The 17,542-nt window shown below is 36.5% G+C and overlaps 1 long non-coding RNA gene across 5 annotated transcripts in view; it reads left to right on the top strand.

Annotated features, from left to right (window-relative positions):
* The first annotated feature begins 211 nt into the window (after window positions 1-211).
* Window positions 212-17,542, top strand: part of LOC148001449 (uncharacterized) — a 195,627-nt gene continuing 178,296 nt past the window's right edge. For 2 of the 5 annotated variants that reach the window (XR_015637137.1, XR_015637135.1), the window contains exons 1-3: window positions 243-649; window positions 6,814-6,897; window positions 7,274-7,426. This is a non-coding gene — a long non-coding RNA (uncharacterized LOC148001449). Of the gene's footprint in view, window positions 650-4,676; window positions 4,738-6,813; window positions 6,898-7,273; window positions 7,427-17,542 lie in introns of all 5 variants that reach the window. The other 3 variants (XR_015637133.1, XR_015637136.1, XR_015637134.1) reach the window with 3 other exon arrangements.

The raw sequence follows: 17,542 nt of genomic DNA, 5'->3' as shown, positions 1-17,542 counted from the left end.
ATTTTTCTATAACTGAGTCTGGAAAATATTTCTGGTATTAAGGGTGATTATTTTAACTTAATTTTGAAGTTTTCTTTTAGAATTACATATAAGTGGTAAAGAAAGAACGAAAGTATAACTTCCATCAACCTTTGTATGTTAGGTAACATAGCATGCTACTTTGTAAAAAAAAACTGTGGTTTACTATGTTGCTGATAACTAAGAGACAGATACTGTTTGCAAATTGTTCTCTGAGAGGATCCACCCAGCAGCTGACTCAGACAGATACAGACACCTACAGTCAAACAGTGGACGGAACTTGGAAACTATTATGTCAGAATAGACCCCAAAGGGAATACAAACTCCACAGGAAGACCAACAGTGTCAACTAACTTGGACCATTGGGACTCTCGGAGTCTGACCCACCAACAAAAGAACATGCACCGACTGGACCCAGACCTCCATACACATATGTAACAGATGTTCAACATGGTCTTCATGTGGGTCCCAAACAACTTGAATGGGGCTATCTCAAAAGCTCTTGACCGTGCAAGGGATATGTTCTTCCAGCTGGACTGCTTATCTGGCCTCAATGGGAGAGGAAGTGCTTAGCCTCAAGGAAACTTTAAGTGACAAGGTGATTGAGGGTCCCACCCACTCAGAATTGAAGGTGAGAGGGCAGAGGGAAAGATTGGGGGAAGGGATGACCAGGAGGGGGTCAGTGAGCAGAATGTAAGTAAGTAAAGGAAATAAGTAAAAATAAAATAAAAAAGACTACCATAATTTTCACTGAAATTAATCAAATCCTTACTCCATCCCAGGATGTCCATTACATTTGGTCTTGCTGACAATTTAACATTTCTATAATTGGATACATGTTTTCATCCTGTGGCTGTTGGCTGTTGGCTGTAGGCTGAGACTTCTGAAATATGCCAATGAAGTATTATGTAGAGTATACTTTATGTTTAACTACTCTTGTGATTAGACCATGTTTGAAGGTAGAAGAAAAGATGACATCTGAGAAACGACCTTCTTATTAGGATACATGGGGTCAGTATAACATGACAGTGGTGATGATTTAATATACTCAGAGAAGGTTCACAGCCACAGGATGCCTCTAAAGCTCCTCTTTTCATGTAGTCTACCTTATGAATTGAGAATGGTCACGAGCCAACCTATCCTCCTAGAAGAGGATTGTGATGGACCGCCAGAGCATCAAGCCTTGGTGTGTGGTTCACAGAAGATTCACATTCACTACTATCTCTGGACAACTTGAGCAACTCACTGATAGACATCCAGAGTGTTTCCTTATACAGCGTCTGTCAATCATACGCAAAGGCTTTGTTACCCATCATCATGCCATCATTCCATCTCCTCTTGAGCTGCCCATTGCCTCTAGATTTGGAATGCTTTTCCTTCCCAAGCTGTCTGAGTAAATCAGGTCAAATTTTAGTTTCCATCTGTTTTATTTTCATCAGCCTGGGGCTGATACTTCCCTGGTTCTACAACCCATAAGCTAAAGCCTAGGAAATGAAAATCTGCTTATGTTTCTACTCAGTATTTACCTGATGCATTAGGCCGTAATTCTGGAATATATCCCATTTAGTTAAACTGTGGTAGTTTAAATCTTTCATTGGATTGTGTTTGATAAATTTTTATTTGTCTCATCTTTTACATTGCTATTTAAACATGGCCGTATCTACGCATCATTTTAGCATAGAGCTTATAGGTTTTCAATTAATGCTATATTAGCTTCAACAAATAATTGCAAAGATTTCAAGGGTATTTTTCTGTGATATTGATCAGTTTTGTAGCAATTGGAATTTTATTTTGGGTGAGATAAATTTTTATACATTTCCTTCCATGAAAATTATTTTGTTTTATACTTTTCACTACCACTGATCATAGTTTAAATAATACGTAAAAATTTGAGTTGCACCTTGGAATAGGTATATGTTTTGCCTTAAATTAAAAATTTATCTTTATTTAAAGCTTTATCTTTTTAAAGAATAAGCAAAAATTTAATTTTATTAACATTTTTCAGTGAATGGAATTGAATCACTTTTCCTGCTCCCTTTTCTCCCTTCAAATCTTCCCAACCACTTTATGCCATGCTAATTTCAAGTTATAGCTTTCTTTTCTTTGATTATATTTGGTACATACATAAATAGGTACTTGGATGCACAAATATATATAATAATATTGGAACTCTTCCATGGGAGAGACTAAGTCTATCAGCAGTCATTAGTTTCCTATAGTTCCTTAGCTAGAGATAGGATCCCATGAAAACTTCCCTTTTCCTTTTTAACATGTTCTTTGATAATGCTTTTGTTCTAGCCTTGTTTATGTGGGCATTTCTAAGAGAGACTGGATCAAAGCAGACTTCCTGGTATTCAGATTTCTACAGTGTTTCCATCTCCTTTTCTGAGATGTTCCCTGAGGCAGGGGTAATAGGGCTATGGTGAATAAGGCTAGGATTCCCATGAACCATTGATTACTACATTGTGTCCAGGTATTGTTTTCTGTGAGAATGAGAAGTTACTCAGTTTCTTTTGTTGTTCTCTTTTGTATTGTGTGGTGGTAGCAGCAGCAGCAGCAGCAGCAGTAGTAGTAGTAGTAGTAGTAATACTAGTACTAGTAGTAGTAGTAGTTGTTGTTGTTGTTTTTGTTGTTACAGTAATGTGTGTGTGTTACACTTGTTAATGTGTATGTATATGTGTATACATTAGAAGGTGTTGGTATATAGGGTACATTTGCTTGTGAGTGTGCGCAGGTGCACACGAAGGTCTAATGTGAACATGAGGTCTTCTTCTTCAGTAACTCTCTATCTTTACTTCCTGAGACAGAGTCTCTCAATGAAACTGAAGCTCATGATTATGTGGGGGTAGTTGTCCAATATCCTCACATTCTAGCATTGTTTTTATAGAACATGCCGCCATCCCTGTTTTTTATTTTACTTTTTCATTTATAATATAGAAAAATTTATTTTGCCACCAAAAGCACTATAGAAAACCACAACCAATCAAAATGTGCAGTTCTGGAGCCCTGCCTTGATGGATACATCCACGAAACATTCTTGAACCCAAGTCTCACAGAACATTGGAGAAAGAGTGGGGAAGATGGTGAGAGGCAGAGGATTACGGAGATTTGTGTGAGAGTATGTCTCCTAGTAATGTCAGAAGATACACTCATAAAGTGTCACCAACATGGCTTCCTAAACATGAGATGAACAAGAATGACATGTCAACGTGGGAAGTACTAAAGTCCTGCTTTTTCTTATCCAGTCTTTGGTAATACACGCTCATGGGGAATAATCCCCTCCCACAACCTTAATTATAAGCTTTAGATAACTTTTCTCTGGTTTTCCACTTATAATTTTAAATTCTTCGTGAGTCACACCAACCGTATATATCTAATTCATTGTCTTTTCAGTGAATTTTATTTTATTAATTTTCTATTTTATTAATTTTCCAAGGAATAAACGTTTAATGTTTCCTCATTTATTAGCTATATTTTTCTGTTTGTAGCTTAATACTTTCTGATTTTATTTTTCTTTATTTACTATTTTTCTTTATTCATGTTGTTATTTAATTACAACAATTATAATACAATATACATTGAAAAAGTCTTCTATCATTGGTTTCATTACAACTGACAGATATTGCTACATATTTAAAATAGAGAAGATACAGGCATTCCATTTGGACTTTAGGAGGGTCAGATAATAAAAGCTTATCCTTGTGAAAAATTTATGAAACCAATAATTTCACAATTAGCTCACTAATGTGTAGGTAAGTTTTCTCATATTTAAGAGCAAAGGGTTCTGAAACTCCTTTTCTATAAGTTAACTTCCAAGTTAGGTAGCCTTTCCTTTACTAAATAACATGTATTGAATACTTGGTAGTTGGTCATGGGCATAACCTGAGTGTTTTGTCTGCTTTCTAGTAAAATACATGGCAATTAGAAGCATAAGCATAGATGTTTGTGTTAGCAGTATTCAGGCTTATGATTCCCCATGTTTTAGTGTGCCTTTATTCTAAAATAACTAAAAATAATAACTAGTAAATAAATAGGTAAAGTCTATGGTTAAACTAGTGAAAAACATGTAATTTCTTCTTTAAAGTACCGTTGGCAATCTAAAAATTTATGGAAACCCGTTAGAGAAAGGCCAACCGATGAGGAGATTAGTTTGTGATGTAGTTTCACCAGTCCTGTTCTAGAGCTGTCTTCTCCTGACTAGAGAACCAATAACATTGAGGTAATCTCTGTGTTTCTTAAAGATGGAGGAACACAAGTGTATCTGTTTAGAATTTAAAGTGCTTTCTCTATCCTGCTTGGGTCCAGCAGAGTCTCTGTCAGTGTGGGTTCATCGTTAAATTAACCAACACAGACTCACTGAGGATCACTTATCCATGAACACAGTCAAACTTTCACATCAAGCTCTAACTGTCATAATAACATGCAATATAATTTATTTGAGAGTGTTTCAAAATGTCTTGAGACCAAGAGAGCCCATAGTCTTTTACTAAAAGAGTCTGAAAAGTCATAATAGGAATGCAGATATTAAAACAGGATTGTGAAACTTTACCAGTTCTATGTGTAGGTAAGGGTAATGTATAGCATAAAATATTATCATAATATGGAAAGCAAAGCTCAGATAGTGAATACTGAATATACATATACTATGTTTATAATAGAGGCAGAGTCATCGATGAGTCCTGGACTATTTCACAGGAGCAAGAGGAGATAACTTCCAAGGTACATAATATCTAAATGAATTAGAATTGTTAGCTGTTAACTGTTAGGGTTCATTCTGAAAGACGAATTGTTGGGTGATTCTATCATTGTATAAATGTGATAAAATCTCTTTACACTAGCTAAGATGGTGGGATCTACCACACATCTAGGCTTCTTTGTAGAACAGTTTTGTCCCTAGTCTGAAAACCTGTGAATATTACTCTACTGATTATTGTAGGTTCTAACAATATAATATTAAGTATAATATTACATTATAATAGCAAGTATTTGTGTGCCTGAGCATATGTAAATGTACAAAACATAGTAAAACGTCATTTAAAATACAAAAAATTATATATTTGACTATGGTACTCACTCTCAATGGAACTTACAAAATGGAAGGTGGGTTTGTGTGAGCAAGAAAGTGCATGAAGACCAGAATACCCCTGTACATTTCTTTGGATTTCATAATGGGATACACCTAACTGTGCTGAACCAACTTTAGAAGATGTGTCTCTTATGGTAGATTTACCTTGGTTTGTGGTAACACTTTCTCTTTCTGAACTTTCATGCATTTAATTTCTTTCTTTTTCTTTTGACAATTACAAGCTGAAATGTAACCACATTGAACCACTGTACAAACCTATTTACATGTCCTTATTCTATAAAGGTTTTCTATTAAAACTATTTATTTACCTAAAATCAAAATGTATTTTCTGACCCAGCACCAGTACTTCAGCCTCACTGTCATCCTCTTCCACAGTGGTCATTCTGAGAGGTCCTTGGAACAATTTGTTCAACATCACTCTCAAGGAGCTGGTCAAGGGTGGTTTATTTTTTAATTCACATGTAAAGAATGTTCATTTAAAAATAAGTAAAATTTAGTATAATATGCATATAAATCTGGATACAAATTACCTTCACTATCAAGAAGTTTTTTGCAATGTGGTGTATGTTCTTGTGATGTCTGTGAACCTGTGTAGGTGGAGGACAGAAGTTGACCTTGGTTCTCTTCCTTCATCATTCTCCATCTTACCATTTTAGACAAGGTCTCTTACTGAATCACAGGATCACATCTTTACTAGGTCAGCTGGCCAGCTCACTCCAGGGATCCTCCTGTCTATACTTGTCCTACTTTATGATTATAGGCTTTTATGTGGAAGCCAGACACCCAAACACAGGCCCTCATGCTTGTGGGAGAAGTATATTACCAACTGAACCATCTTAATCATCATGCCTTCAAATGTAATTAGTGCAGTACTGTGAAATCTGTATGTTTGTATGACTGCATGACTACAGCATGGTAGGCTTGTTTAAGGCATGTGTATGATGTATTACATGCAACGTTTACACTGATAAGGTATCACTAGCAATGTTTTAGGTCTATTATGGTCTTGTAAGGTCATTGATATGCATATGGTTCATCATTAACTACACCAGGGCTCATGACTATTATTGGAGGGCAAACTTCAGCTTTGTGTTTAGTTGTGCTTTCTCTTTCCCTCTATTTGTGAACTCTCTTTTTTCACTGATAGTCTCCAAGTTGGGCCCATTCTCTTCAATGATTTTTGTTTTAAATTCAACATCCTGTCCAGAAAAGAGCCTAATCCTACTCCCTCCTTTGGATGCTGTGTGCATTCTCATTTCTCGTTCACCTGTATAACCTCAGATCCAGTTAGCAGATTTCTCTGAAAGCCACTCTATAGCCTTTAAATGAGTTGAACAGTTGGCAGCAGTAACTATAGTCTTCACAGTGAGAAAGTCTGTATCCTGTGACTTAACCAGCTGGTTACATACTTGATGGCACAGTGAATCCAAGCACCTATCTTTAGTTGAATAACATTGATAATTCACATGGATCTCAGTGTACAACCGAATGCCTTGCTTGTTTATAATTCTTCATCTGTCAATTATATCTTTTTTGCTAAAGGCATTGGGCCTGAAGGTGTCTCAGAGCTGCTATGTAGCCTGGAGGAGGAGCTGGTGTGTGTGTGTGTGTGTGTGTGTGTGTGTTTGTTTGGGGTGGGGGGGTTACATATAAAGTTAAGACAGAAATCTGAAGCTCAGGCAGAGTCTGTATTCATTTCCCCCAAACAGGTTTGTCTGCCATTGCAGAAGGTGGCATCATGACAAGATTCTGATGATGTGGGGTGACATTTCATCCATTTCCCCCAAGAAAAGGTATTTCTTCAAGCTTCTGCATATTCTCTCCCTTGCTCAAGGCAAGGATAGGTCTCAAAGTCTCTGAACAAGTTGCTTGATTTCTCCCAGAAAATATTTTACTGACACTACAGGAATGTTCAGTTGTGCCTTCATATTTTACTTGAAAAACAGAGTTTCATGCCCTTAGGGATTTTAGTTTCAATCATTGAATATGATCAACTTTGATTTTTACAAATTCATCATTTTTACAAATTCATCATTCTAGGTAAATCATATTAAATGAATTTTATAAGTTTTCTATTTTCTTCATTTAGTTTAAACCTGGATAATAATTTCTGATTATCTCTCTCTCTCTATGTCTCTCTGTGTGTCCCTGTCTCTCTCTGTTATATAGGTAATATATTTGATATTAACTATTTCACACCATAGAGCTTCAAGATTCCTTTATTGCCATTCTCTATAAGTTATTGTATAAAATAATGGAAATGAAGCTGGTAGAGAGACATCAACCCTTATCCAGACACCTTGTCGGGTGTGCCAGAGGAATGTAAGTTCATACCCTTGTCTCTAGGATAGACTTTTGTGTAATTGGTAAGGTGAACTGATTTTTCTTGGAATCATTTACTTCTAGATTGTAGCAGTTACTTTCTCATCCTTTACAACTCATGCTCCCACTCCAGGGCAGGCTTCGTCTTTATTATTCATGAATGGGTTTATAGTTCTGAGAATATCATGAAATCGTATGCCAAAGTTTATAAGAATACATATTTTATTGAGTCTATAATTTCAACCAATCTTAAAATTTCTGTGGTGGCAAGCAATAAAGGACTTTTAATCAAGAAAAGACAATGTCCACACTTGCTTGACTCAAAAGCTTGTTTTCGGGAACAAAAGTGACAGTGGGCATTTTCAATCCAAAATCTTCTGGACCTTGCACTTATACTTCAGGCCTCTCTCTTTGGTGGATGTTTCCTTACTATGGTGCTGCTTATAGATCCTGCCCAAGTGTGAGCATAGTCAAGAACTTCAGGTCCCCCTGCTGGACAATAAAAATGGGTTTCCTGAACACCAGTGTTGTGAAGGATGAGAATAAACAGGCCGGACATTTAACTAGTTCACCTTGCTCAGAAGGGACGTGTCCTTCTCACCAGAATGTATTCTCTATGGACATACTCCCTTGCCATTTGCTTGTTAATCAAGAAAGTACACTATGGTGTATAATATGGAAGCTCACGTGGAGAGTTCAAGCAGGAGCTCTTGTTTTCTCCAGATGTCTGTGGTCCAGGGACGAGTCTTCCTAATGATCGGCACCGGGAATGAATTGCTCCCTTCTGTGCTCGTCCTTCAGATCCATTTCCCCTTGAAATTGGTCTTGAATTCTATCTCTCCATAATGCATTTCTTTTGCCCTGCTAAAATATTAGAATATCAAGCTCTATAGACATTCTCTCTCTCTCTCTCTCTCTCTCTCTCTCTCGTTCCAGTTAATTGTTCAAATATGCAAAGATACCCTCAGGCAGAAACATAAGCAGTTCATTATATGTGAGCTTTCTATTCAACTGGGAGAACCATTGCAATAATGGCTCCTGCCATAGACAGCAAAACAGTGTGTCCCCTAAAGGCTGGCTATCCATGCTTCATAGATACTATGTCTAGAGTCGCAGTGAAATGGCATTTCTATAAGTACCTCCTTCCTGTGTAACCCTTAAAAATGTAGAAAGCAAATGTATCTGATGACATTTGTTTGATTGCATGGCTGTACTTCTGCCCACTCATGACTTTCTGAGAGGAATAAGTAGCTAAGGAATTCATAGATATAACCTGAAAGGCCATGGATCATGTCTTCTCAGAGAAAGAGCTTTAGAGATTTGGGGTACAGAATAGAAAGAGGTCCTTCATTATAGGAAGCAGAGAGGGCGAATTTTGGAAGCCAAAGCTATGAGTGAAGAAGAAGCCTTCTCTGTGTGTAGGTGAGAAGTACAAATGATACGTGTGGTAGGTGTGTCTAAAAGGTCATTCCAGAGCACCACCTGCTCCTTCCAAAAAGCATGCTAACCTTTAAGATGGGAAGATAAGAATACAACTTTAATACTGGCATTTTCCCTTAGACAATAAGAATGACATTTAGTAATGTGTAGCACTTCACACACAGCAACAAACTAGAGCGGAATTATCCATTCCCCAATGACTGAGGCATCAAATATTCAATGCATCTGCTGTGTTCTTATCATCTTCTATTTATTCCTGCAGGGAAAATGATGAATATTTCCAATTTGATAACTACAAACGAGAATTATTATAGGAGATGTAAAAGCGAAGTCAATATTAAACTAGAGGCTTAACCTTAATGATTATTAAAATAATTCGATTGTTCTAATTAAATCTGGTTTCATTAATTTATACACACACACACACACACACACACACACACACACGCGCGCGCGCGCGCGCGCGCACACTATTGTCAGAAGTAGATGGAGCCCAAGCAATTCTGTAAAACTGAAACATTTCAGGCACATTCAACCTGATTTAATATGAATAACCAACAATTGTTCCTCTCTTACCCTGAATGTTTTTTTAATTAGTGCTAAACCCAAATTATATGAGAATTCAGTATGAGCAAAGAATAATGTTAAGATTTAGGAGAAACAGTCTTAAGGGAATAATATATAAATTTGTTTGCACAGAATAGGTTCACACCAACAGTATTCAATGCACGAGGAAGCTCCTAATTTATGTTGGAGAAAACTTAATTTAACCCAAGTAGGCCATTTCCTCCACTAGGTGATTTTGGTGAGATTGTTTTCTCACAGCGACAGAATGGAAGTAGTTATATGAAGTGGGAAAAAGAAAATGTAGAGGAAGTAAGTCAATAGGGAAGATGCAACACCAATGTTGGTTAAGGTGGTCTCCAGGAACCATGATTTTATAGGTACCTAAAATTATAGACCATAAAGAAGAACTACAGATAAACAAAAAAAATTAGTACCAGGCATGAGAACACTCTTTTTTAATGCTTGGTTAGGATAGTCCATGTGATTCCCCCAAAATAAATATTCCTGGTGTAGCCCTTTGTTTGCTTCTTAGAGGTTGAATGGGATTTACTGGTCAAGACTTTGCACATGTATTACACAGGATTTAGATGATATAAGTTGGATCTGATTTGAAAGCCTCCTTCTTTGAGTCAAGCTACCATGCTTCCAGAAAACATTATGCAAACTGCCAAATGAATGAAGCAAGAAGGCAGGCCAACCCAGCTGAAACACTATGGACAACAATAATTACCAGCATGAAAAGGTGTACATGAATGTACAATAAGTGGCATTCACATTTCAGTGGCAACCAATAGCTGTCTAATTGGACTTAAAGCCTATCCACTGGGAGGAAAGCCATGCCCACTATTGAACACCTAGCCAGCATCCTGTGTTAGTGAGGTCATATACCATAGAAAAGAATTTACTTCTGTCACTTTGCTAGACCATCACACTTCCTTATTACATTCAAAACCTTAATATTATACCCATAAGTCAGTACCTCTTGTACCCCTAATCAAAGAAGTCTCTTTTTTATAGCAAATGGACCAAAACTGGTCCAAAGATCCACAAATAATGGGGAGCATGCCCTCAATGCATGCATTTCCATCACAGCTCTTATATCTATGGCTCCAGCAGAAACATTCTATGCTTCAGTGTACTGAGAAGTCTGCTGTGAAAGAGTCTCTCCTAGAAATGGTTGTATAAACAAGACCAGGATAATGGCAAGATCAATACACAGGGGAGTGCAGAAGAGGAAATTTTTTTATAGGAAAATTAATGACTGCAGGGAGAAGTCTCAAGAATAAGCCCTTTGCCTTTTATTGGTTGTCCAATGCAGAGGTAGTCAGCTTTGTCAGCTTTGAAATTACACACACACACACACACACACACACACACACATATATATATATATATATTCAGAAAATTGAATCTAATACATTTATATATGCACATCTATGGGCACATACATATACATGTAACAATAAGATGATAATAATAAAGGAGCTATCAATCTGATAGTGGTGAGCATTAAAGGGGTTAGAGGAAGATTAGATGTGAGGCAATGGAGGGAGGATAGGAAGAGGTTAAGGGATGTAATTCTGCTTCAAGTATGAAAGTGAAACAGAGGGCCAGGAGCTGAAATAGGTTTGCTAGTGCTGGAAGGCCAATATTTGCTATAATACACACTATGTTGGCATCTTTTTGTATGTTGATATCTTGGTAAATGCTTCTATGTCATTGTCATATTGAAGTGTCATATCTTGGCAAAAACTATGGTAATATAAAATTTGATATCATGAAGATGTTTTAAAGCCTGCATTATGAATACTGGTGTATTATCAATCCTTCTTTTCCTGCTTTTTATTTTATTTTTTATTTTTTAGCTTTAACAAACAAACCATACATCACTGGATGATTTTGTTAAAACTTAATGCTTTTTGATGAGACATGGGTCATTTGGCTTTGAGAATTGATATGATTAATAATCAGAGTTGGCACCTCTAGATACAGAGTAGACAATGAATTGATTGCTGGCAAATATGCCAGTACACATGGAATGATCTAGAAGACTCAATGGAAACTAAATCCCAAAGTGACTATAACACAATTACAGAATTGAAAATCAACAAAAGCATCAAGACACTTGTAGGGGTGGCTCTAATGCTAAGGTCCTGTTCCCAATTGGTTTTTTAACTATCTATAAAGAAGCCATGAGAAAATCGTTAGGTGGAACGAACAGGCAGGTCCTTCCCAGTCCTTACAGGCAAGAGCAGATGCAGGAAAGAGAGAAAGAGAGACTTTGACCTGCTTTGGAGAGAGAAAAGCCAAGAAGCCAGTAAAATTTCAGGAAAAGTGGCCACAGAACAGTTCTACAGGTGAGTAGTTGAGAGTGTTTAGCTGGGACTAGATGTAAGTAGGCAACTAAAGGTGAGGACAAATGGAGAGGTGCAGAGCTAAGAGTATTGGTAAGGACATGCTTCTTCAGGTGGGAGATAAGGAGCACCCAGCAATTGTGCCAAAAGAGCAAGTTGAAATTGAACAACTGTGTGTGTTTGCATTTTTCATTCTAAGATCCAATACTCTCTGGGCAGGAGCTGGTAGCATGGTCCTTTCCAGGAGCTTAGGCAGGATAGTGAAAACTACAGGTAAGATGGTGCGGAATGGGGAAGGCAACAATCTACTCTTAATTTAGGAATTATCAGATGGATCACACACACACACACACACACACACACACACACACACACAGAGTGATACGAGTATAAAAAGAGGGGAGAATTGATTTCTCAGTGAACAGATTGAACTGAGTCACGTGGCTCCAGCACAAAGGAAATTAGAAAAAAAGGTACACAGTGAAAGCCTCAGCTCAGAGTTAATGGGATCCCCTTCTGTGAAAAGAGAAAGGTGGCTGCTCAGAGGCAGAGAACCAGTTGGTAGATGCAGCAAATATTAAGTTCCACAGAAGAGAGAAGTTAGGGAAAATGAAGAAAAATTGTTTTAGAGAAAATTTGAAAAAGTCTTGCCAGAACAATTTCTTGGGATCATTGAAAATGGTCTACTCATGGGATTTCTGAAATTTCTTTGCCTGGAATGGCATAGAGAGAGCCTGAAAATAGTCTTATATAGTAAGTAGAAGGGAATTTAATTAATGTTAATTACAGAGAGATAAAAATATTGAGTCACTCAATCTTAAAGTATTAGAGTGAAGGCAAGAGGCAAACTATCTCAGACAGTAGAAATTTAGACATTGAGAAATATATAAAGAGAAAGTCTGGAATTTGGACCATACAATAAGTAATTTAGGCCTTGATCTCATGAAGGGTGGGGCAGGAGAACAGAAATACTGTCTCAGTGGTTAAAATTTATTTAAAGTGCTTTATGCTTTTATTTGTTTTATTTATCAAAATTAGTGTGATTTTGAGTGTGGTAGTTATATTAAAATTCCTCTGGGAGAGAGGTCAAGCTAAATGTTTAATGATTTCCAGCTACTAGACCAAGAACTTGTAATTTTGGAAGAAAGTCTCTACATTTGTGTTGATAGGGAAGGAGAATAGGCTCTGGACTACTTCCAGAGTGATCTGGATCAGTTATGACAGGGGAGACCCCATAAGAACCAGAATGATTCAAGAGAATCAAACAGGACAGAAAAGAGTTTTCATGTCCTCCTTCACATGACATGAGTGAAAACTTATAATTAGTTATTGATAAAACTCACTCATAAAAAAGACACTATGAAAGTTGCATATACTGAGTCTGGAAAGGTACAACTAAGCATGGTCTCATTATCTCAGAGTCAATCAATATCCTTTATCAAGTTCATGAAGAAGTTTTTGTCATGAAAGCCAGCATACATTTACTGTTTTGTATTTATTAACTATAACCCAGCAGAAATGTATATGATTCTAAACAGTTAAGTGAAAATAATGGGATATTTTTGTTTACAAACTATTCTAAACCAGAAAATTCAGATTGAAAACCTAAGACAGAAATTGGATCCATTATGATTGTACACATTGTGAATGTAGAGTTAATACTTAAAGTCATTAAATAATTTTGACATTTCAAAATCAGTTCAAATATTATTTATGTCTTCAGCAAAGAATACATGAAGACAAAGGTTTCTTAAGTGGAAATAAATTATTTGTTTGAAATATATCTCCAGAGCAACATTCTGTATAGCTGTGGTGCAGTTCTTTCTATTTCTCACTTTAATTACACCTGAATGTGGAACATGGAATGCAGAATGTGGGATGTGGAATACCTTGAAAGTTGTAAGTGTTGTGCATATTTAAGGGCTCTGTTACACTATCTGTCTGAGATATGTGTTTGTTAACAAGATATGATTCTTCATGCTAGATTGAATCATATATTCAAGGTTTTCAAATAACCTTGCACATAATTTTGAATAGAAATTCCAGAGTGTTTTCAGAAATCAAATGCCTTGAACCTCTAAAGTGTGAAAGATAGAATGTTTCTGTTTCTTATATCTGGCTCCATTTTCCTTCTTCAACTTATCCTCCATCTTTCCTCACTCTCAATTTTTTTTCTCTTTCTACTCTCCTCCTTCATCTGCTTCAGTACTCACTTAAAGTATGATCATTACCTTATTCCTAATCCTTCATTGAAGGTTTTCTTGATCAAACAAAATGGTTGATGTAATTTCCTAACTGAAATGGATACCATTCATTCAAGACTTGGGCAAAAAATATACTGAGTTTAGACCAAACTATGTAATTTTTAAAAATATAACATTTCCAGGGAAATAAGATAGCACAATGAAAGTCAAGTCATTTGCATGATATTATGAAAATTTCATAAAACAACACAAAAGTTATAAATGTATTATTTATTAATCAGAGTCACTTAATTACTACAAATTATCTCACTCAAACAGTATAGATTAGTGATCTAATTAAATACTAGTAGATTTGTAATTTAATAAACTAATATAGGCTACTACTAAGTAGCCTATACTGAATTTGTCCCAGAAGAGGAGATATTCTAGAGAGTTTCTCATGACCCTACCTTTAAATATCAGACTTACTTACACTTTTGTTCATTTGTAAAATCAGTGTGCTTAACCAGGACAAAGAATTTTTGAGCTTCAAGCTGACCTCCAAAGAAACAGAAAACTTTCAATATTCCAATCAATATAGGAATGAATGTGAGGGTAAATAATTCTACGAAGCTCAAGAACAATGCAAAGCAAGGAATTGGTAGGGACCTTGTATCCCACAAAACTCTCATATTATTCGTATTTCAAAAATGTGGAACCTCCTTTTGCTTTTCAGGAACTTAAACAAAAACATTGTCTACCCATAAATAAATTCAGTGACAAAAACTACATGGTCACCTCAAGTGACACCGACAGAGCTTTTGACAAAATTCACCATTCTTTCATGATAAAACTTCTGGGAAGTCAATGGGGTGGGGGAGAGAGAGAGAGAGAGAGAGAGAGAGAGAGAGAGAGAGAGAGAGAGAGAGAGGAAGAGAGAGAGACAAAGAGACAGGGAGAGAGACAGAGGGAGAGACAGAGAAAGAGAGAGAAAGAGGAAGAGAGAGAGACAGAGAGACAGGGAGAGACAGACAGACAGACAGAGAGACAGAAAGACAGAGAGGATATTTCAGCATAAGAGAGGCTAGATACAACAAATATAGATCTATCATCTGGCTAAACAAACAGACTAACAAACTCTAAGCATTTCTACTCCAATCAGTGTCAGAAAAGGTCATTGACTCTCTCCATTGCTGCTGAACACAATTATTGAAATCTTAGAGCAATAAGTATAAAATAAGTGAATATAAGGAATGCAAAGAGGAAAGGAAAAGGGTAATACTTCTCCATTTGCTGATGATACAATTCTATATATAAGACCTTAGAAACTCCACAGAAAAACTTGTAGAGCTGATAATAAACCATATCAACAAATTTTCAGGATACAAAATTAACATAGAAAACAATCCATAACTTTTCTATGCAAAAAATGGAAAACATGCTGAGAAAGAGATGGAAACAATCCCATTCACCATGGCAACCATAAAATAAAACAGTGCCTTGTAGTAAATCTAACCAAAGAAATGGAAAACTTCTATACTGAAAACAGATACTAAAGAAAGAAATTGAGCAAGATGAAAAAATTCCCATGTCCATTGATTAGAAGATATTGCAAAAATGGCCATCTTAAAAAAATCAATCTACAGATTTAATACAATTCCAGTAACAATTCTAAAATTATTCCTCAGAAATATAAGAAACTAAATTCAAATATAGCAGATATAATAATCCTGAATAAAAAGAATCCTGTTGAATGTGTAATCTTACTTGACTTCTAGTTATACTACATACTATATAAGAAAGAAATAATAGTAAGAAAACAGCATGGTCCTGGCACATAGGTCAACAGATACATAAATCAATGAAATATAATAGAAAACTCAAGTATAAATCCACACAACTGCAGTCACTGAATTTTGACAAAGATGGTAAAAGTACACATTGGGAAAAAAGGCAATTTCCAACATATAGTGCCAGAAAAATTGGATATCTATATTGGCAAGAGTACTAGGCTGTTATTTCTGTCCTTTAATAAACAACTCTAGATAAAATAAGGACCCCTAAATATAAGATGAGGAACTCTGTCTATACTAGCTGAAAAAGTAAGGGGGTTCATAGGAAGAGGTATGTATAGTGAAAATTTCTGGTTTCTTTGAAAACACAGTTTTGTCACATGATGTTTTTCTGGAAGTTGTTTTGTGACAGGACATTCTGCTGAATCTAACACATGAGAAGGCATGAAATATTATCTGTAGTGGATGCTTGAGAGGGCATGTGATGTTGGAAACAGTATAAATGGAATCCCATGGTGAGAAGGTGCTCTTGCATGGTGATGTCTTGCAACGATTAAATGGGTCTCTTACTGGGCTTCTCTGGTCTTTGCTGGCCACACAATGCTTTGCTCGTCTTCAATTTGTAGAGAGAAATATGGCAAAGAATTTCTCGTGGTATTCTGGCTGAATCTGGCTACTTCCACTAACTCCTGATGAATAGTCAGAGCCTTGCAGTTTCTGCTGGATTATGCCACTGCTACTGGGTTTCACTTGGTATTTGCTGATGGACTGGACTGCTGATACCCTGCCAGTCAAGAGGGGAATTATCCCAGAGAATTATTTATAAACAGCTTCACAAACCCCTTGTGTAATTAACCTTTAACCTTCTTTCATTCCCAACCTCTCCTTGATAGGCTAGAAGAGAGGTTAAAGCATTTCAGAATGCTAGATAAAGTAAGCTTTGAAAAATCTATGCCTACAAAATGACTTTATGAACAGGTCTCTGGTTACTCATAAGATAGAGTAAAAAATCAACAAATCAGATCTCATTTAAAACTAAAACTCTGTACAACAAAGAAACAGCATGAGTTTAAAAAGGTTTGTAAACTGTGAAAAAATTTTTGCCATCTCTAGACTTGGTATTAAATGTGTATTTGAATTATACAGATTACTAAAACTTAAATATTAAGAAAGCAAAGATCCCAGATTAAAGCAGGACTGCTGAGCCTTCAAATGAGGGTTTGTGAATAGCCTTATTGTATCTTTTTTAAATGTTATTTTTCTTGGGTATTTTTTGTATTTACATTTCAAATGTTATTCACTTTCTCCCCTCTCCCTATATCCCCCCACCCATTTCTATGAGGATGCTCCCATTCCCACCCACTGACTCCAATCTCAATTCCCTGACATTACCCTACATTAAGGAAATGAGTCTCCACAGGACCAAGGGCTTTTCTCTCTATTGATGCTGGACATTATCATCCTCTACTACATAGGTGTCTGGAGTCATGTGTCCCTCCATGGATGGTGGTTTAGTCTCTGGGAGCTCTGGTGGGGTCTGGTTGGTTGATACTGTTGTTCTTCCTATGGTGTTGCAAACTCCTTCTGCTCCTTCAGTCTTTTCTCTAACTCCTCCTTTCAGGTCCCCTTGTCGGTCCAATGGTTAGCTGCAAGCATCTTCATCTGTATCAGTATGCCTCTGGCAGAGCCTCTCATGAGACACCCATAACTGGTTCCTGTCAACAAGCACTTCTTGGAATCAATAATAGTGACTGGGTTTGGTGGCTGTATATGGGATGG

The sequence above is a fragment of the Rattus norvegicus genome, chromosome 14 (assembly GCF_021556685.1).
Source record: "Rattus norvegicus strain SHRSP/BbbUtx chromosome 14, alternate assembly SHRSP_T2T, whole genome shotgun sequence".
In the NCBI taxonomy this organism is placed as follows: domain Eukaryota; kingdom Metazoa; phylum Chordata; class Mammalia; order Rodentia; family Muridae; genus Rattus; species Rattus norvegicus.
Note: the sequence above shows the minus strand (reverse complement) of the source record. Positions and strands in the feature narration are given on the sequence as shown.